The sequence below is a fragment of the Erinaceus europaeus genome, chromosome X (genome assembly GCF_950295315.1).
Source record: "Erinaceus europaeus chromosome X, mEriEur2.1, whole genome shotgun sequence".
Taxonomy (NCBI): Eukaryota; Metazoa; Chordata; class Mammalia; order Eulipotyphla; family Erinaceidae; genus Erinaceus; species Erinaceus europaeus.
The window spans coordinates 47,608,684-47,627,935 of NC_080185.1; the positions used below are offsets into that span (position 1 = coordinate 47,608,684).

At 36.0% G+C, this 19,252-nt stretch overlaps 1 protein-coding gene and 1 pseudogene across 1 annotated transcript in view; both read left to right on the forward strand.

The window, feature by feature from the left end:
- The window catches only part of LOC103122660 (mitotic spindle assembly checkpoint protein MAD2A-like), a 71,575-nt pseudogene that overhangs the window by 19,299 nt on the left and 33,024 nt on the right, over nucleotides 1-19,252 (forward strand).
- IL13RA2 (interleukin 13 receptor subunit alpha 2) overlaps nucleotides 4,327-19,252 on the forward strand; it is a 90,690-nt gene continuing 75,764 nt past the window's right edge. The window contains exons 1-2 of the mRNA XM_060182749.1: nucleotides 4,327-4,445; nucleotides 4,859-4,905. The gene's annotated coding sequence lies outside the window, so the exon portion shown is untranslated. The remainder of the gene's footprint in view (nucleotides 4,446-4,858; nucleotides 4,906-19,252) is intronic.

A 19,252-nucleotide genomic window follows, 5' to 3' on the forward strand; every position in this document is an offset into this window, starting at 1 on the left:
ATAATGACACTTCAAAGTATTTTTAAAAAACAAAATTAACAGGAACAGCAAAATAGCTCACCCAGGAGGGTAACTGCTTTGTTATGTGCTGTGAGCCAGGTTCAAGCCCAGCCCTCTGTCTCTCTCCCTCTCTATCTCCCCTTTTCTGTCTCTATCCAATAATAAATATAAATATAAATAAGTAAATAAATAAACCCTTTAAAAATAAAAAATTAGAAAAGTAATTATATTAAAAGAGAGACAGGGATACCTGTAGCCCTGCTTCATCACTCGTGAAGCTTTCTTTTTTTTTTTCTGTCTCTATCCAATAATAAATATAAATAAAAATAAGTAAATAAAGAAACCCTTTAAAAATAAAAAAATAAAAAGTAATAATATTAAAATAAATATGTATTCTTATTTAAGATATTAGCTAATTATGACACTGTATGAAAATAATTTATAAACAAACATACTGAGGGGATATTTATAGATTAATGAAATGTAATAGAGTTTATTATTTAGAAATCTTGAAGACTACTATCTTAACACAATCATTGTTTTACTATATTGGCAATGTTTATGTTCAGATCTGTTTTCTATATTAGGCACTAATTTCTTTAAGAAATTATAATTTAAGACCATGTATAGTATTTGTATTTAGAGTATGTAGCTTTTGGCTTTGTAGTAATTAGGTATTTACAAATTCATGGACAACATTAAAGTGCAGTAAGAACCAAGACAATTTTAGTTCTATAATTATAGATAATTGTTGGTTACGTGAACTTGAAAAATGCACCCATTTCTTCAGCTAGCCTATGGAATGAATAATGCCTATTCTATCTATTTTAGTGTTTCTGATGAAACTCATTTGCATAGCTAAACATGCAAAGAAATATCAAATTTAAATCCATGAACAACTCTGATATGGTCAATTATTTCTAAGCATAAGTAACTCTGAAGGCTTAATACATGAAAACTAAAACAAAAAAATTATAGGAAAAAAACATTGTTTGCTGAATATAAAGATTACTGCTGTGCTCGCTTCGACAGCACATATAATAAAATTGGAACAATACAGAGAAGATTACTGCCTTTGAGTGTGTTTATCTTTAGAATGTTGACACTTATTCATATTGTTTTAATGAGCGTGCTACATATATTTGAGTATATATATATATATATATATATATATATATATATATATAGATAAGGATATTTGATGTTGTCAGAGCTTTGCTGGGGCTTTGTGCCTGTGTGATTCCGCTTCTCATGGCAGATTCTTTCTTTTTTTCCCTAATAGTGGGGAACAGTCAATGAGAAAGTGAGAGGAGAGTCACCACAATGATGCTCCATTACACTGTGAGTCCACATGGTAGCTGGGGGTGTGGGTTGTCAAGTGTGCACCTTAAAGAATTTTTTGTAAGATAGGAAAAGGAAGATGCAAACACTGCTTGCTATTTCCAAATGCCTCCTATAATCCAGGTGGTGTTAGCATTACCTTTGTTCTCCTTTAAATCAATCCTAATTAACATCTTATTTAGAGATTAGAAAAAGAATGAGAGTGGAGAGCACAAAAAGGAAACAATAGAGGCAGCTTTCTTGTTCTGTCTGAGAGGTTATTTCCTGAGAAGTGTGAAGACTTACACATGATTAAATGAGAAGGCATGTCTAATTCTGCTTCATTTCTAGTTTGTCAACTAAGATCATGGAATGCCTTTTTTTCTTCGTGTGAGAAAATGTACCTTTCTTCTTCTTCTAGTGTTTGCCCTTCTTCCGTAGCCAGTCAACAGCATCAGGTTGAGCCTGATGCAAAGCCTCGAGACCTCCTTTGAATCTGGAGAGGTGGCAGTCGTTGACTATGTGGGTCATAGTCTGTCTGGAGCCGCAGGGGCAGTTCGGGTTGTCTCTGGCTCCCCAGCGATGGAACATAGAGGCACACCGGCCATGGCCTGTTCGATAGCGATTGAGGAGGGCCCAATCATAACGTGCTAGGTCAAAGCCGGTTGACGCTTGCAGGGGTCTGTGATGAGAAAATGTACCTTAGCAGTATAGTGAAGATCAGGAGCTCTGTTGTCTTATGAGAAATGAATTTGATTTTAAATTTCATATTTTTAATAGGTAGGGATCTCAGCAGTGAGAATAAGAGGAGTGAGGCTTATACGAAATGGGGTTTCCCTATAACCTTATTGAAATAAATATTTATGAGAGATCCACCTGAGCTATTTCTTGATTATGCTTTTATATCACCTCTTGATTTTTCCTGATCACTTTTGTACTCTCTTCAGCACCCTTGTAAGCCATTTGCTGTCCTACATAACACTTCAAAAATCAGCTCATGGTTAGCTCCATTCTATTTTCAATTTCTTTCTGCTGTTCTCTTTCTGTAAGTAATTTGCTTATGTTTGTGTGCCTTTTCCTGAGTGTTTATAAGTAATATGTGATTGTGTGTATGAATAGATAAATTTATGTAAGTGATGACTTATAGTGTGACTTCTAAATTCTGCTTAAATGTTTTTAAATAAACAAAAATATTCAATTCAATAGTAATTAACAAATGAATTATCCTTGCTATTTCTGCTTGTAAATGGATACTTTAAGTGATAATTGATACCTTTACTGCTGTGTCAAACTAGAATGTTTTAGTACCAACCTTACATGTTAACTGATCCTCATAAGAATTATTTAAATTGGGTCTATGCTCCCAGAGGGATAGAGAATGGGAAAGCTATCAGGGGAGGGGGTGGGATAAGGAGATTGGGTGGTGGGAATTGTGTGGAGTTGTACCCCTCCTACCCTATGGTTTTGTTAATTAATCCTTTCTCAAATAAAAAAAATTTTAAAAGAATTAATTAAATAATTTATCTAATTTATTTAGAACATATTTATCAAACACTTAATGTGTGTCAGATAGTAGTTTAGATGGCTGAACAGCATCAGTGAACAAAATAGAAATGGCCACTATGTGGAATTTACAATCTAGAGGAGGAATACAGACAATGTATTTAAAAAAAATCAAATAACTAATTAGTTAGTAGCTAATATTTTTTAGGGAGACATACATACTTTGAGAACCATAGAAATAGATATGTTTGCATATTACTTGTTGGATGGGGAGTTAGTGTACATTGTAATTCTAAGTAGGATGATCACAGTAGAAGCATATTAAGGAAATAATTAAGAAGCCTAAGGAACAATTCAGATACTGAATCAAACTTATTTTATAACCCACCCCCCAAATTCCAAAAGAAAAGTGATAACTATTCTGCTTGTGAACCATGATGCTCCTAATTGTAAGCTATATAGGATTAAATCAATAAGACACCATTTCTTTCAGTTTCTGAGAGTTAGTTCAGTACTAGAAGGCAGGAAAGGAAAAAAAAAAAAACACCTTAGAAAGGCATTATTTCTCATGCTGTTGTGTCATATATAAAGAGGCAGATTCTTATGTTGGTAATACATCCATATATTCTAGAAGTTCAAATTTTAAATACATAGCAATGCATGTTGGGGTGTACTATGTAGTTCTCCACAAAGACTCTAACTTCACAGAAGAGATTTGGAAATGCGGACGAATATCTAGTGCTCAGCCAACATATTTCTCTGGTGACATAAGACTTGAAGAGCCAAAAACTGCATCATTCACTCCAGCTTTCTGGCTTCCTCCCAGAAGTCTAAACATTTATTTCCTGAGAAATACCACTTGAATAATTTCTTGGCCTCTGGACAGGATACAACAAAACTAAGACTGAATTGCCATTATTTTATTTTGTAAACTGAAGTCAGGACTTGCAACTCAAAACATGTATATGTATGTGTATGTGTATGTGTATGTGTATGTGTATGTGTATGTGTATGTGTATGTGTATGTATATGTATATGTATATATTGCACTGTAGTAAAGCAGCAATGTTTTCAATAATGTCGACAGTGATGGTTTTATTATTTTGGAATATAAAATATTAAAGAAGCAGATTCTGAGGACATAGTGAAAATTCTAAAAAAAAATTCTTAAGAGTTTTGGATTGCAAATTACAAGAGAAACTCAAATCTAAGCAGGCCTCTCCTGAATCTAGAAATAAGGAAATAACCTAGAGAAACAGAAGATAGGCCATCAGCTATGTGACCTTTCTTATGTGACCACATGTGAGAGGAAATGTTGAAGGAATTGTGTCAAAATAGCCAGGAAGACAGTTTACTGATAGTGTTAAAATACAAGTAACTCAGATGCAGAGAACAGTCAATAATCACTGTATTCTTAAATGAGTAAATAGACTTCAGAAAACCGTGGTTAGACTTAAAGAGGAATCATTATTGTGAAACACTGGAAATGGTTCCTTCATAAAATTGTTAAATCTTCTCTCTGGAAAGGTTTATAAATAGGAGAAAGCACCATATGGTTGTAATGATTTGAGTATAGCAGCAAGACCTAGAAAATCTAATGTTCTTCTACAGTGCTACATTTGGTATATCAACTCTTTTGGAATTATATTGTCTTTATATACTGTTGGAGTGTATTGGCATGCTTTGTATTTAAACTACTGGTTAAGTGATACTTAAAAATTATCTTCTGTAAACAAATTGCAGTCTTTAGTAACATCATTTAATATCATTAAGTCTGAATGATGTCTCAGTATATTTGTTTACTGTATCAATAATAATTATTTCATTGGTGATGGTTAGCATTAATATTACTTATTATTGAAAGGATGGAAAATACTGTGAACTATGCCAGTCCACGCAAGTTCTGTTACCTTAACTGTTTTGTTATAGTGTTTATTTGAATAATTTCCTTTCCATAGGTATCGGTGTTACTACACTTAAAGTTGTTTAGTTATGGGTTCATTTGTTTTGAACCTATTTAACTTTCCTTACATAGGACTTGCAGAGACCATTCACTAGAAGTGATTTGAACTATTCAGAAAGGTAAGTTTAAATTTTCTTAAAATAATAATAAAATTGTATAAAGTATTTGTAATGGAGAAAACTTTTTAAAATATATTTTTGAAACTAATGAAGGTTGGATATAACTTTGAAGGTCATTAAGGTTATTTTACTATTGAGGGAATGGAGGTATTGAGACGAGGAAGTTTAAGTTTGTATGCAATGTAAGAGGCTAAAACTCAGGATCCCTAACTCAGCAGTCTAGAAATCTTTATTTTATTTTATTTTATTTTATTTTATTTTATTTTATTTTATTTTATTTTATTGCCTCTAGGGTCATCACTGGGACTCTGTGCCTGCACTACAAATCCACTGCTCCTGGAGGCTATTTTTTCCCTTTTTGTTCCCCCTGTTGTTTATCATTGTTGTTGTTGTTGTTATTGTTCTTATAGCTGTCGTCATTGTTGGATAGGACAGAGAGAAATCGAGAGAGGAGAGGAAGACAGAGAGGGAGAGAGAAAGACAGACACCTGCACACCTGCTTCACTGCTTGTGAAGTGACCTGCCTGCAGGTGGGGAGCCAGGGGATAGCACCGGGATCCTTAAGTGGGTCCTTGGACTTTGCGCCATGTGCACCTGCTGCATTATCGCCTGGCCCCCTAGAAATCTTTACAAGACACATGACTAAATATTTCTCTGCCTGTGGTGGTTGCTTGTCTCCTGAAATAGTAAAAGTATGTGCAGGTCTGTGTAAGGCTAATCTATTCTTTCATAGAAGTGTACTCTCATATGAAATTGATGAACGGCTTAGAAGAATATGTTCTTTAAAGAAGCTTTCAGGAAAGGTGCCATGACAGAGGAAGAAATATTTATGACATTAGAATGGCATTCTTTTTAGCACTGCTCAGCTCTGGCTTATGGTGGTTCCGGGGATTGAACCTGAGACTTAGGCATTAGAGTCTCTTTGTATAACCATTATGCTATCTGCTCCCACAGAATGATATTCTTCTTTTAGGGATCTTCTAAATCCTTTTAAATGCTTCTAGAATAAGGAGCAAGGAAAATAAGAGAAATATACTAATTTATCATTTAAGAAAACACAAATTGTTAGTATAATAAATACTTGTCTCATATTAAATATCACAAATTATAGTTGAAAAATTAACTGTGGACTGTATTGGCTATTAGAAAATTTCACCAAATTTTATGAATAAGAATGCTCACAACTACTGATTTCCCCCCCCATGGTCTCTATAGTAAGTGGTATCTCTGTAACTTGGAATTTGAAAGTCTGTGCCATTGAGTATTTGGATGACATAGCAAATAGAAATTATCAAGAAGTGAGATTCTAAAAGATTGAAAACCAATATTAAAGATAAACCAACTGGAGGAAAAGATGGTTCAAATTTATATAGAAGCTGCCTTGTCAGCAGTTAAAACACTATTTGCTGAACCCATATCTAGTTCTGTTTTTCTGGACATCTTCCTCACATTTTTCTCTCTCTGACCCATCCTTTCTGGTACCAGTAGATATTCCCTGTGTGCTGGACTCCAAGAACTCAGAGATGGATAAGAATATTTTCCTTTCCTTCAAGAAGCTGGCAGTTCAGTTTAGTCTACTGAGAGATAAAGAGACAATGATGAGGTATATTCTACTGCTCAGCTCTTGATTCTATACTATCTTTAACCATTCTTTTATTGTCTTTGGCACTTCTACTTTCTAAATGCTTATATATAGTAGGAAACAGTTTTTCATATTTATCTATTAAAATCCAGCCTATTGGTTTTAGAAAGGGGATGATATCTGAGTGAAGTTTTGAATGTTATCTCATTATTTTGTGTTAGATTATTTAAAGTATTGACTAGCTGTATTTTTTATTTTTAAAATTTTATTGGATAGAGATAGGGAGATATTGAGAAAGAAGGGCGAGATAGAAAGCGAGAGAAAAAGAGAGAGACCTGCCGTTCTGCTTCACCACTCATGAAACCTCTCCCTCTGCAGGTGGGGACAAGTGACTTAAACCTTGCCCCTTGTTCATGATACTGTTAATACTTACAGGATGCACCACCACATTGCCCTTACAACTTGTATTTGTTATCAAATACCTTAATATATTACTTAATATAATATTATATATTACTTAATATAATATATTAAGGTATCAAATACCTTAATATATTATATAAAATATATATTAATATATTTTGAATGAACTTTTAAAAATTTCTTTATTGGTAGATTAATGGTTTACAGTCAACAGTCAAGTACAATAGTTTGTACATGTGTAACATTTCCCAGTTTTCCACATAACAATTCAATCCCCACTAGGTGTTCCTCTGCCAAAATGCACAAGGACCTAAACCTTCTCCCCCACCCCAGATTCATTTACTTTGGTGCAGTATACCAACTCCAGTCCAAGTTCTGCTTTGTGTTTTCCCTTCTGTTATGTTTTTCAGCTTCTATGAATGAGATCATCTCATATTCATCCTTCTCTTTCTGACTTATCTCACTTAATATGATTAATGATTCCTTCAAGATCCATCCAAGATGAGGTGAAGAAGGTGAATTCACCATTTTTAATAGCTGAGTAGTATTCCGTTGTGTATATATACCACTACTTTTTCAGTCACTCATCTGCTGTTGGACACCCAAGGTGCTTCCAGGTTTTGGCTATTACAAACTGTGCTGCTATGTGCATAGGTATACACAAATCTTTTTGGATGGCTGTGTTTAGTTTTTAGGATATATCCCCAGGAGAGGAATTGCAGGGTCATAGGATAGGTTCACTTCTAGCCTTCAGAGAGTTCTCCAGACTGCTTTCCACAGGGGCTGGACTAATTTACATTCCCATCAGCATTGCAGGAGGGTTCCTTTGTCCCCACCACTTCTCCAGTATTTGTTGCTGCTACCTTTTCTGATGTATGACATTCTCACAGGAGTGAAGTGGTATCTCATTGTTTTTATTTACATTTCTCTGACAACCAGTGACTTGGAGCATTTTCTCATATTTGTTGGGCTTTTGTATTTCTTCTGTTGTGAATATTCTGTTTATATCCTTTCCCTATTTTTGCGTGGGGTCATTTGTTTTTCGTTGCTGAGTTTGGTGAACTCTTTATATATTTTGGTTAATAGCCTCTTGTCTGATGTATGGCATGTAAAGATCTACCATTCTGTGGGAGGTCTCTTTGTTTGGATAGTGGTTTCTTTTGCTGTGCAGAAGCATTTTAGTTTGGTGTAGCTCCACTGGTTTCTTTTTGTTTTAGTTTTCTTTGAATTTGTATCATTAAAGATGCCTTTAAAATTTAGATGGAAAAGAGTTATGCCAATATTTTCCTCTAGGTATTTTATAGTTTCTGGCCTAATATCTATGTCTTTGATCTATTTGGAATTTACTTTTGTGTTTGACGAGATAAAGTGGTTCAGTTTCATTCTTCTGCATGTTTCAACCCAATCCTCCCCCCCCCCACCATTTGTTGAAATGACTCCTTTCCCCACTTAATAGTCTGGGTATACTTGTAAAAGATTAGATGTCCATAGGTATGGGGGCTTACTTCTGGGCTCTCAATTCTATTTCACTGGTCAGTGTGTCTATTTATGCTCCAATACCAAGCAGTTTTGACTATAGTGTTCCTATAATATTATTTGAGATCTGGGTGTGTGTTGCCTCCAATTCTGTTCATTCTTCTCAAAATTGTTTTGGCATGAAGGAACTCCTACTTGAAAGTTCAAAATCAATGGGGCATGACCCAGATCATGATAGTGAAGAGAAACTTGGGTTGGTGGTGAGTGGTATGCAACTATCTCTCAAGGAGATTAGAAGTTGAGCCTATGTGTCAACAACTGTCCTGAAAACCATTATTTCCACAATAAAATTATTTGACATCAATTTATTGGAAGTCCCACGTAAATCCCCAGAACCACTGATGGCCAGAACTGAGCCATGCTCTGGATGACTAAAGATTAAGAGCTTGCAAATAATAATAGAGGTAACAAAACTATTAAACTACATAAAAGTTCATAAGTTGTTTTTTTTAGGGGGGCATCCAGAACTTTTATGAAGGGTGTGGCAACTCACATGCACTATGTATGGGTGTGAGAGTATTCCTAAAATCTTACAATTTGTTTTAACAGTCAAATTACTTATACATATGTGTGTGTTATTTGATATATTCAAGAAAATACATATATGTGCACATAGTCATTGGACTATTGAATATTATGTCAAATGTTTGTTTGATTTCATTGAAGGGTAAAGAAAATAAGCAGAGTTTAGATCATGAGATGACTAATATACCATGAATCCTATCATGTTGAAATTGAAGAAAAAAAAAGTTAAAGTGGATGACTAACAGATTTCAATTTGTATTTTTGTTTATGGACTGCTAAGTGGAGAATGAGTTGGAGGATGAGGATGACAGGATGTTAAGAGGCATCATGAAGAAAATTGTGACATCTTTAGTGAGGGAGGTTGTGGTGGGAAACAAGAAAGGTGAATTCATTTAAGTAGTATTAACAGGACTCAATGTTGAATTGCTCATGGTGGATTAAATAAAGAGGACAAAGACTTTTAATTTGATTTAGCAATGAAATAGTAGTTTTCTGAAATTTGCTACATAGGATGGTGACTAGTTCTGGGTGGAAAATAAATATGAATGGTTCAGCATTTGGACATACTCTCCCTTCTTTGCCTCTTATGAATGCCTTCAGAATTCACCCTGTACTACTTAGTCCTTTATTACTTACTGTTCTGGACCATTCTTTTGTCTTCTCTGATTTCCTTCTACTTCCTAGAAACAGACATCGAATACCTTTCTGTAGCTTTTGCAAGACTTGTCTGATTTGTGGATATGAGTGAAGGCTTTGTAAAGACATTTGAAGACATTTGACTTCTTCCTCACTGAGAATGTTCAAGAAAAATGATATTTTAACATTGATTAGAGGGTCCAGTTATAATTAATTTTATAAATTGCTTACCAAATATCAGAAATTATGTTTACATATATGAGTAATTTTGCTTGAAAGATTTATAATGCATCATCATTTAGATTTTCCTATCTTTTTTTTCTTTCACATTTTTTTATTAGTGATTTAATAATGATTGACATGATTGTGGGCTAAGAGGGATACAATTCTACACAATTCCCACCACCAGAGTTCCACATCCATTTCTACTGGAAGATTCCTTATTCTTTATCCCTCTGGGAGAATGATCCAAAGATCTTTATAGGGTGCAGGTGGGAAGGTGGGAAGTCTGGCTTCTGTATTTGCTTCTATGCTGGACATGGGCATTAACAGGTTGATCTATACCCCCAGACTGTTCCTATCTTTCCTTAGTTGGGTAGGGCTCAAGCCCATGTCCACCGGTGAAGCGATTATGGAAGTCAGATCTCTCATCTTCTGCACTGTATAAAAATCTTTCTCCATTACCCCTTCCATGAAGTGCACCCACCAGCAGGTCCAGAAATTTCTTCAGACCTTGTGGTTGCAATGTTGTAACATTCCCATTGATTTTTTGTTGCTTTAGCTCGTTGTTTCTGAGCTTGACTTTTCAGTCGATGTTACTCCATGGCCATGCCCCAAGAAATGCTTTAAATCTCAAATTTATATGTAGTTCATTGACTAAGCTCCAGTCATCTGTAGGCAATTGTCTTCTCTATAGTTCCACTGGAAATTGAATGAGCAGTTCAACTATCATATCCAAAATTGATCTTTTTTTTTTTTACCTTACACCAAATCTTCACTTGTCATGTACTTTTTTTTTTAAATAAATGGTATCTTTATTTACTTATTGCCCAGACAAGGCTAATTGGCATCATTTTTATTACCTTTTTATGTGCTCCACATCTCATCATTTATAAAATCACACCAGACCTATCTTCAAAGTATATCCAGGCTAAGCATTTCTTTCATAGTGCAAACCACTCTTATCTATTGGCAAGGGTTCCCTAATTCTTCTCTCTGCATCCACCTCATACCCATTTAGTTTATTGTCAATGCATCCAGAATAATATTTAAAACTTGACTGTTTTCACATGTTCCCCTGATCAAAACCTTTCAATAGCTGCTCAACTCGCTCAGGACCATGTGTAGAGTGATAAAAAAAAAAACTGCAGTGAGTTTTTCTATATACAGGGGGAGTAAAGTATCATTCATGTCTCAGGATTGAGAAATAAGCTTAATTACACCATTAATAGTGAGAGAAAAGAGGAGATATGGAGTGGTAGATTCACAGTGTATGTGTCACAATGAGGTTCTGCCAAATATCACTGGAATGTCTCCCAGGGAGTCTCTCTAATCTCTTGCTTGGACCACTCTATATATTGGGTATATGTGCACATACCAATGTCAAGTATAAACATCTGTAAGGGTATACATAAACATCTTAGGGACATGCATAATTGAATTATCTCTCTTCTAGTATGTAGACCATTCTGTATCAGACTTGTTATCTCCAATTCTAGTGATTGTATCAGATCCTATGTTTATTCTGAAAATCCTGACCTTATCCCAAAGATGTAGGCATAATTCAGGGATATTAGATAATTCCTCTGTTAATCTGAAGGTCTCTTGACCTATTATTTGTGTTTACCCTGATATTAGTCAAACATCATGAAGGTCATAGACAGAACTCTAATAGTGATAGAAAAGAGTTTCTGTCATGTCTTGTATAATACATAGCTGTTAATAATTAAGAAAAAATGTTCATCAGAAAAATATCAGCGATTATAATTCAAGGGTCTATCATAAATAACATAAAGTAATCTATGAGGCACTGCACACACTTCCTCCTGCCTCTCTGATCTTTCCTCTTCTTATTTTATTCCTTGCTCACATTTCTCCAGTGACACAAACCTCCTAGTCACAACCACCAGACACTATTACTCTTCAATACCATTATACTTACTAGTCATCTTCGTAAAACACTTTGTATTTAATTATCTACATGCCCCCATCCTTTTACTGTGGTCCTTCTTCAGAAGCTTCTTGACTGTTATTTCTAAAATAGCCTCTTTCCTGCACTTCACCTGTCACTTGGCTCTGACTTTTTTTTTAATGCCTCTTATTATTACCTACCGTATTTTGCTTGTTTAAACATGATCTGTTTCCATGACTGGAATGTAAGTATCTGAATACAATATTTGTCTAGCCATCCACTGGTATATCCCAAATATCTAACTCATAACTCAACAACTCCTTTTTGAGTAAATGAGTGACTGCTGAATGAATCACTAAATGGAGGTAACATAGTTTGAGGGAAGAAATGAAACATATCCTCAAAGGTACAGTGTCATTCTAAAATTTGGTTCATAATCTCATCTCAATATTTGTGTAAAAGATCCAGCTATTTTCTTTTCAAAGAATATAGTCACTTGGAAGTCACATGTTATGCAGTGAATATGATCCATAGAATTGTAGTTTTTATTTAAATTAATAGATGAGGTTATTTTGAAATATTGTGTAGTAACCTGCCTAAGTATTTTTCAAACCCATATGTCACTAAATGACTGCAAAAATATGAAAATTAGTATGAACTTTTGATATTTAATTTTCCTGAAATTTATTCTATGGGATGGCTATTAGACATTATTTGCTTGTTGTCTAATCTGCTGCTGGGACTTAACTTTCTAATTTTATTAAGGTTTGATGTGAGGACATACATGTGTACCCTCTGATTTTCTGTTAATAATGTGTTTGTTCATTATGTGTTTGTTCCTATAACAGTATTATCAAGACACAAACTGAGAAAGATTGTGATGTTATGGGAGAAATCAAGTAAAAAAGACCTATATTTGAAATCATGAAAAGCCTACTTTGTTTTACTGAATTTATGGATAAAATGCTTCCTTCCTTTTCTTTCTTTTTTAAAAAACTACATTTGCCATATTCAAAAAAGTAAAGTGTTCAATACTAAAGAGCAGTATGATATAGTGGAAACTGATTCTTTTTAAAAAAAAAATTTATGAAATGGAAACACTGATGAGAACATAGGATAAGAGTGGTAAAATTCCACACAATTCCCACCACCAGAACTCCGTATCCCATTCTCTTCCCTGATAGCTTTCCTATTCTTTAACTCTCTGGGAGTATGGACCCAGGGTCATCATGATGTGCAAAAGGTGGAAGGTCTAGCTTCTGTAATTGCTTCCCCATTGAACATGGGTGTTGACAGGTCTATCCATATTCCCAGCTTGTCTCTCTCTTCCCCTAGTGGGGCAGAGCTCTTGGGAAGTGGGGCTCCAGGACACATTGGTGGGGTCGTCTGCCCAGGTTGGCATCATGGTAGCATCTGGAACCTCGTGGCTGAAAAAAGAGCTAAAGCATAAAGCAGAACAAATTGTTGACTGATCATGAACCTTAAGGCAGGGACATTGCAGATGAAGATTTGGTGTCTCCATTTTGGAAATAGCTAGTAGGTCTATTTTAGGTACATTCCAAAGGCCCATGACTTTATTAGTTTTTGTCTGTGCCTGACATCTGATTTGCAGTTGGACCCAGCTTATTGTCTGAGGAGATGATGTCATGGCTGGAAAAAGGGCTAGAAAGCTGGATCAGGGAAGAGAGTAGCTCCCAAATATGGGAAAGGTATATAAATATTGTTGACTGTAAACCCCATTGATTTGATCTGGGGCCCATATTCAGTATAGGAGCCTATGTAACCTCTGCATCCTTGTAGATCTGAGCTCGCATTCTGTGGTAACGAGTAGGAACGTTTCAGGTTGTACCAATTTCAGAACCCATCTTCCTCAGGTGGTAGATAGATTCTTATGTAGGCTCCGTTACTAAATGATTTTGATGAGCTCATTTCCCCTATCAGGGCTTTGATTTTCTTTCTTTCTTCTTTTTTTCCTTCCTTCCTTTTTCTTTCTTTCTTTCTTTCTTTCTTTCTTTCTCTCTATCTTTTTTTGTGAAAAGGGTATTAGACTAGAAATTTTAAATGTTTCAATCTTAATAACTTGATATTCTATGAACGTGGTTTTAAGGTCTGCTCTCTGAGATTAGGGATATCAGTTGTCATAAGATTATTTTATCTCCATAATTATTGAATCTTGATAATGAGTACATGACACTCCAATATACCATATTACTACCTTATGTTTGAACATTCTCACAATAGTAAACTTAGAAATATAATTACGGGAATATTTGACTTCAGATAACATACTACAGTAAAAAATAATCTTGTTAAATACATTTTGTGTCTGTTATTTTCCTTCCATTGTTTTAGCTAACATACTCATAGAAAATGGCAGTCTCTACTACATTATTCCAGTGTAGTTTTCAGGTTACGGTGGCAACGGTCAGAGTAGATTTAAAATTTTATCCACATTATAACTGTGATGATCTCTCAGGGGATAATGCACAGAACTTGAATGCATTAGGGCTCAAAAGTTCAGTCCCTAGCAATATATATGCTGAAGTACATGGTCTGACCACTCTCCCCCATCCCTCTCTCACCATCACTCGTGAAACAAATAACCCACTTAAAATATGTCCCTCATGTACACATTTTCATATTGAGGGTATTCATTGATCAGGATACCAGTAAATAAATTTTGCAAACATAATACAATTTGTACTAATTTAGCAACTCACAACACATATTTAGATTTGCTTAGTCATTTGAAAATAATTCTTTACTTTGCATTTTATTTATTTATCCATATTTTTATTGATTTAATAATGACTGACAAGCCCATTGGATAAAAGGGGTACAATTTCACACAGTTCCCACCACCAAAGTTCTGCATCCCAACCCCTCCATTGGCAGCTTTCTTATTCTTTATCCCACTGGGAGCATGGACCCAGGATCATTATAGGTTGCAGAAAGTGGAAGGTTTGGCTTCTGTAATTGCTTTTCTGCTGGATATGAGCATTGACTGGTTGATCCATACTCCCCTGTCTCTCTCTTTCCCTAGTGGGGCAGGCCTCTGGAGAGGTGGGGTTCTAGGACACATTGGTGAGGTCTTCTGTCCAGTGAAGTCAGGTTGGTGTCATGGTAGCATCTGCAATTTGGTAGTTGAGAAAGCATTATATATAAAGCAGAATAAATTGTTTAATAATCAGGAATCTAGAGGCAACAGTATAGCAGATGAGATCTGAGGTCTCCATTTTGGAAAAGGCTAGTAGGTCTATTTTAGATACATTTCAAGGAGCCCATGACAGCAAGTGGTTCTTAAACCCAAGCATCTTTCTCTTGCCATTTCATGCATTGTCTTGGTATAATGCAGCATACTACTTTGCATCTAAAAACCTGTTGTTGGGGCCAGTGGTTGCAAACTTGATTGAATACGCATGTTACAATGCATAAGAACCTGAGTTTAAACACCCAGGCCCCACCTGCAGAAGAAAAGCTCTGTGAGTGGTGAAGTAGTATAGCAGGTGTGTGTGTGTATCACCTCTTTCCTTCTTGATTTCTGACCATCTCTATCCAGTAAATAAATAAAGGTAATCAAAAAATAAAAGAAAACTGTTGTCTAATGTTAAGCAATAACAGATTCATTTCCCCATTTCAACTATTTTCTAACTGTGAGACCTTTAGAAAGCCATTTACAATTTCTGATGATTTTTTGGTAAAGTAGGAATATCAAAAGTGGCATCTAGGGGGCCGGGTGGTAGTGCAGCGGATTAAGTGCACATGGAACAAAATAAGAGGACCATGGCACAAGGATCCCAGTTTGAGTCCCTGGCTTCCCACCTGCAGGGGGGTCGCTTCACAAGCAGTGAAGCAGGTCTGCAGGTGTCTTTCTCTCCCTCTCTCTGTCTTCCATTCCTCTCTTGATTTCTCTCTGTCCTATCCAACAATGACAATAACAATGACAATAACAACAATAAACAAGGGCAACAAAAAAGGGGAAAAAGTGGCATCTGTATCATGGGGTTATTGTGAGAACTAAAAAGTATGGGATATCATTAAACACGATGAACAGTTTAAATTAGTAATGTTATTGTGCCACTGTTGTTTTTTTGTCATTTAACTACTTTAATCATTAGAAAATTATGTGGAGGAATTAAAAAGAAATGAGAAAAATATTACTTGTTGATTTTCACTGTAATCATTTAATAAATACTTATTGACTCTCTGCTATATTCTAGGAACCAAATTGATAGAGCAAGTAAGGCAGTTTTGCATGAGGACATTGAATACAAAGGAGAGAAGTAGGCATGCAATAACTTAGTGTCAGTACTGAATATAAAGGTGTGACAGAGTATGTAGCGCTCCTATACTGAGAAATAAGGGAGGTAGAAAGCAAAACAAAAATAAAACCTGTGAGCTGTCATCAGTTAGGAAATCACTGGCATATTTTTCTTTTTCTTTTTATTAGTGATTTAGTATCGATATGCAAAATTATAAGATAACAGGGGCATAACTCCATTAACGTTGCCACCACCAGAGTTTTGTGTCTTTATGCCCTCTGTTGGAAATGGCAGTAGTTCTCCCATGGTGGTTTACTTTGTATCTATATCTACTATATCTATACCTATATCTATTCTATATTCCTGACTTCACTTCCTTTCTAAGTCACATGGATACATATTATTATTTATGAGTTTCCCCCTCCACCTTTCTCCTCTCCACTAAGGGAAACAGGATCTGGCTTCCTCTAATGTTTTCCAGATTCGTTCTGCTTTCTATGATTGTACAAATACATGATTCTTGGTGGCCAACACTTTGGGTCCTGGTAGAATTGAGATTCAGAGCACTTTGGTCTTCTTCTCCTATTATTTATGCCTCTGGGAGTATCATCAAAGTTTTTACTGGGGTGCCGAAGGTGAGATTTCTGGCTTCTGTAGTTGTTTCTCCACTGCACATGGATGTTGGCAGGTTGATTCATATCCTCAGCCTGTTTCTATCTTTCTCTACTAGAATAGGGATCTGGAAACATGAGGTTTCAGGATACATTGATGAGGTTATCTTCCCAGGGAGGTCAGAATGGGGTCATAATAGCATTTGCAACATGATGGCTGAAAGGTAGTAAGATATAAAGCAGGAGAAAATGTTTAATAAACAGGAACCAAAAAGTAGTAATAGAACAAATAAGAATAGGGACATTAGGAAGAACTAGGAATTTTTTTTTATGAAAAGGAAGCACTGATAACACCAAAGGATAAGAGGGGTACAACTCCACACAGTCCCCACCACCAGAACTCCGTATCACATCCCCTCCCCTGATAGCTTTCATATTCTTTAACCCTCTGGGAGTATGGACACAAGTTTATTGTGGTATGCAGAAGGTTCAAGGTCTGGCTTCAGTAATTGCTTCCCTGCTGAACTTGGGCGTTGACAGGTCGATCCATACTCCCAGCCTGCCTCTTTCTTTCCCTAGTAGGGTAGGGCTCTGGGGAACTGGAGCTCCAGGACATATTAGTGGGGTTGTCTGTCCAGGGAAGTCTGGTCGGCATCATGCTAGCATCTGGAACCTGGTGGTTGAAAAGAGAGTTAACATACAAAGTCAAACAAATTGTTGAATAATCATGGAATAGTGCAGATGAAGAGTTGGGGGGGGGGTCCTCCATTTTGCAGATAGCTGATAGGCATATTTCCAAAGGGCCTGTGGCTATACTAGTTTTTTTTTTCCTTTTTCTTTTTACCCCTGAGTCTGAAATCTGATATACCAGTGGATCCAAGTTATTGTCTGGGGAGATGATGTCATGGCTGGGAAAAGGACCAGAAAGCTGGACCAAGGAAGAGAGTAGCTCCCTAATATGGGAAAGGGGTACAAATAATGTTGACTGTAAACACCATCAATGTGATATGATCTGTGGCCCATAATTAGCTATGTGACCTCTGCATCCTTCTAGATCTGAGCTCACATCCTGTGGTCATGAGTAGGAACATTCCATGCTGCCCCAATATTGACCCATCTTCCTGAGGTGTAGCATAGAGTATGTTGTCCCTTCTCCTTTTGGAGGATGGAACATTATCTACCATTGTTGATCCAAGTTGGGAGCTAATCCTATGGGGGCCCACAGAGGGGTCTGTTTTGTTGTTCCTGATAGAAATGACCAGTAACAATGGGAAGAGGGATTTATTCGAGGTCTAGACCCATCAAGTCTGTTTGGGAATCTCAGGACTTCCGGAATAGGGTCCCAGCTGGTGGGGAGGCCTGATAGTGACTAAAAAGTCATCGTTAAAGTACGCCAGTTGCTTTCCTTTATTCAGCTTCTGCAGTCCTTGCTTTGATAAAGGTTAGCTTTTGAGTGAGTGAGAGAAGTGTAATAGGAAATAAGTAGGTTTTTTTTTCTTGTTCTTGTCTTCTTTTCTTCCTTCCTCCTTCTTTTGCTTTCTGATTTCACTGATACTCATTTGTGAATTATTTTGGGGAAAAAAATCTGACTCAGAGTGGACTTTCTGTGTGTGTCTCTCTTCTCTGTTTCTTTTTCTCCTCTTGTTACTCCTAGAATTTTCAGTGGACAGTAGATTTGCATAATTTTCTACTCTAGCTTTCCCTTTTCTCCTTTCTCTTTCTTTCGGGTTTGGTTGCTATTTTTTCTTGGCCTGGAGGTGTTGTTCAGCTAACTGGTATTGGTTAAACTGCATAAATCCTTCTTCAGTTACTTTTGTTGTAATTTCTGAGGTTGGTGACTGCGTTTGACCCAGTGGTTCTTAAGCAGTATGTTGTTGAGTTTTCAAATTCTGTGACTTTTAGTAATCTTCTGTTTGTTGTTGAATGTTAGCTTTACTCCACTGTGGTCTGTGAAGATATTTAGGATGATTTCAATGCTCTTGAACTTGTTGATACTGTCTTTGTGGCCTAACATGTTGTCTGTACTTGAGTATGTGCTGTGTGGATTTGAAAAGAATGTGTATTCCAGTTTTTGTGAGTGAAGAACTCTCAAAATGTCCAGGAGGTCTAGTCTTTCCATCTCTTCATTTAATTACCTTGTTTCTTTTTTGATTCTCTGCTTCATTGATCTGCCTAAATGTGGGAGTGCAGTGTTAAATTCTCCCACTATTATTGTATCACTATTGAAGTATTTTTGTAGTTTTTTCAGTAGGTGTTTGATGTATTTAGATGGTCCCTCATTGGGTGCATAGTTGTTAATAATTGTTAAAGTTTCTTGGCTGACTGGTCCTCTGATCATTATGTAATGGCCTTACCTATCTTTTATTAATTTATTTAATTTAAAGTCTATTGTGTCAGAGATGAGAATGGCTGTTCCTGCCTTTTTTGTGGTCCATTATCCTGCAGGATAGTTTTCCATCCTTTCACTTTTAAGCCTGTGTTTGTCTTGTTTGGTCAGGTGAGATTCTTGCAAGCAGCATATCGTTGGGTTATGTTTTCTGATCCATCCTCCCACTCTGTGCTTTTTGATGGGTGAATTTAAGCCATTGACATTTATTGATATTATGGATTTAATGTATTGTAGTGCCACTGTTCAACAAAT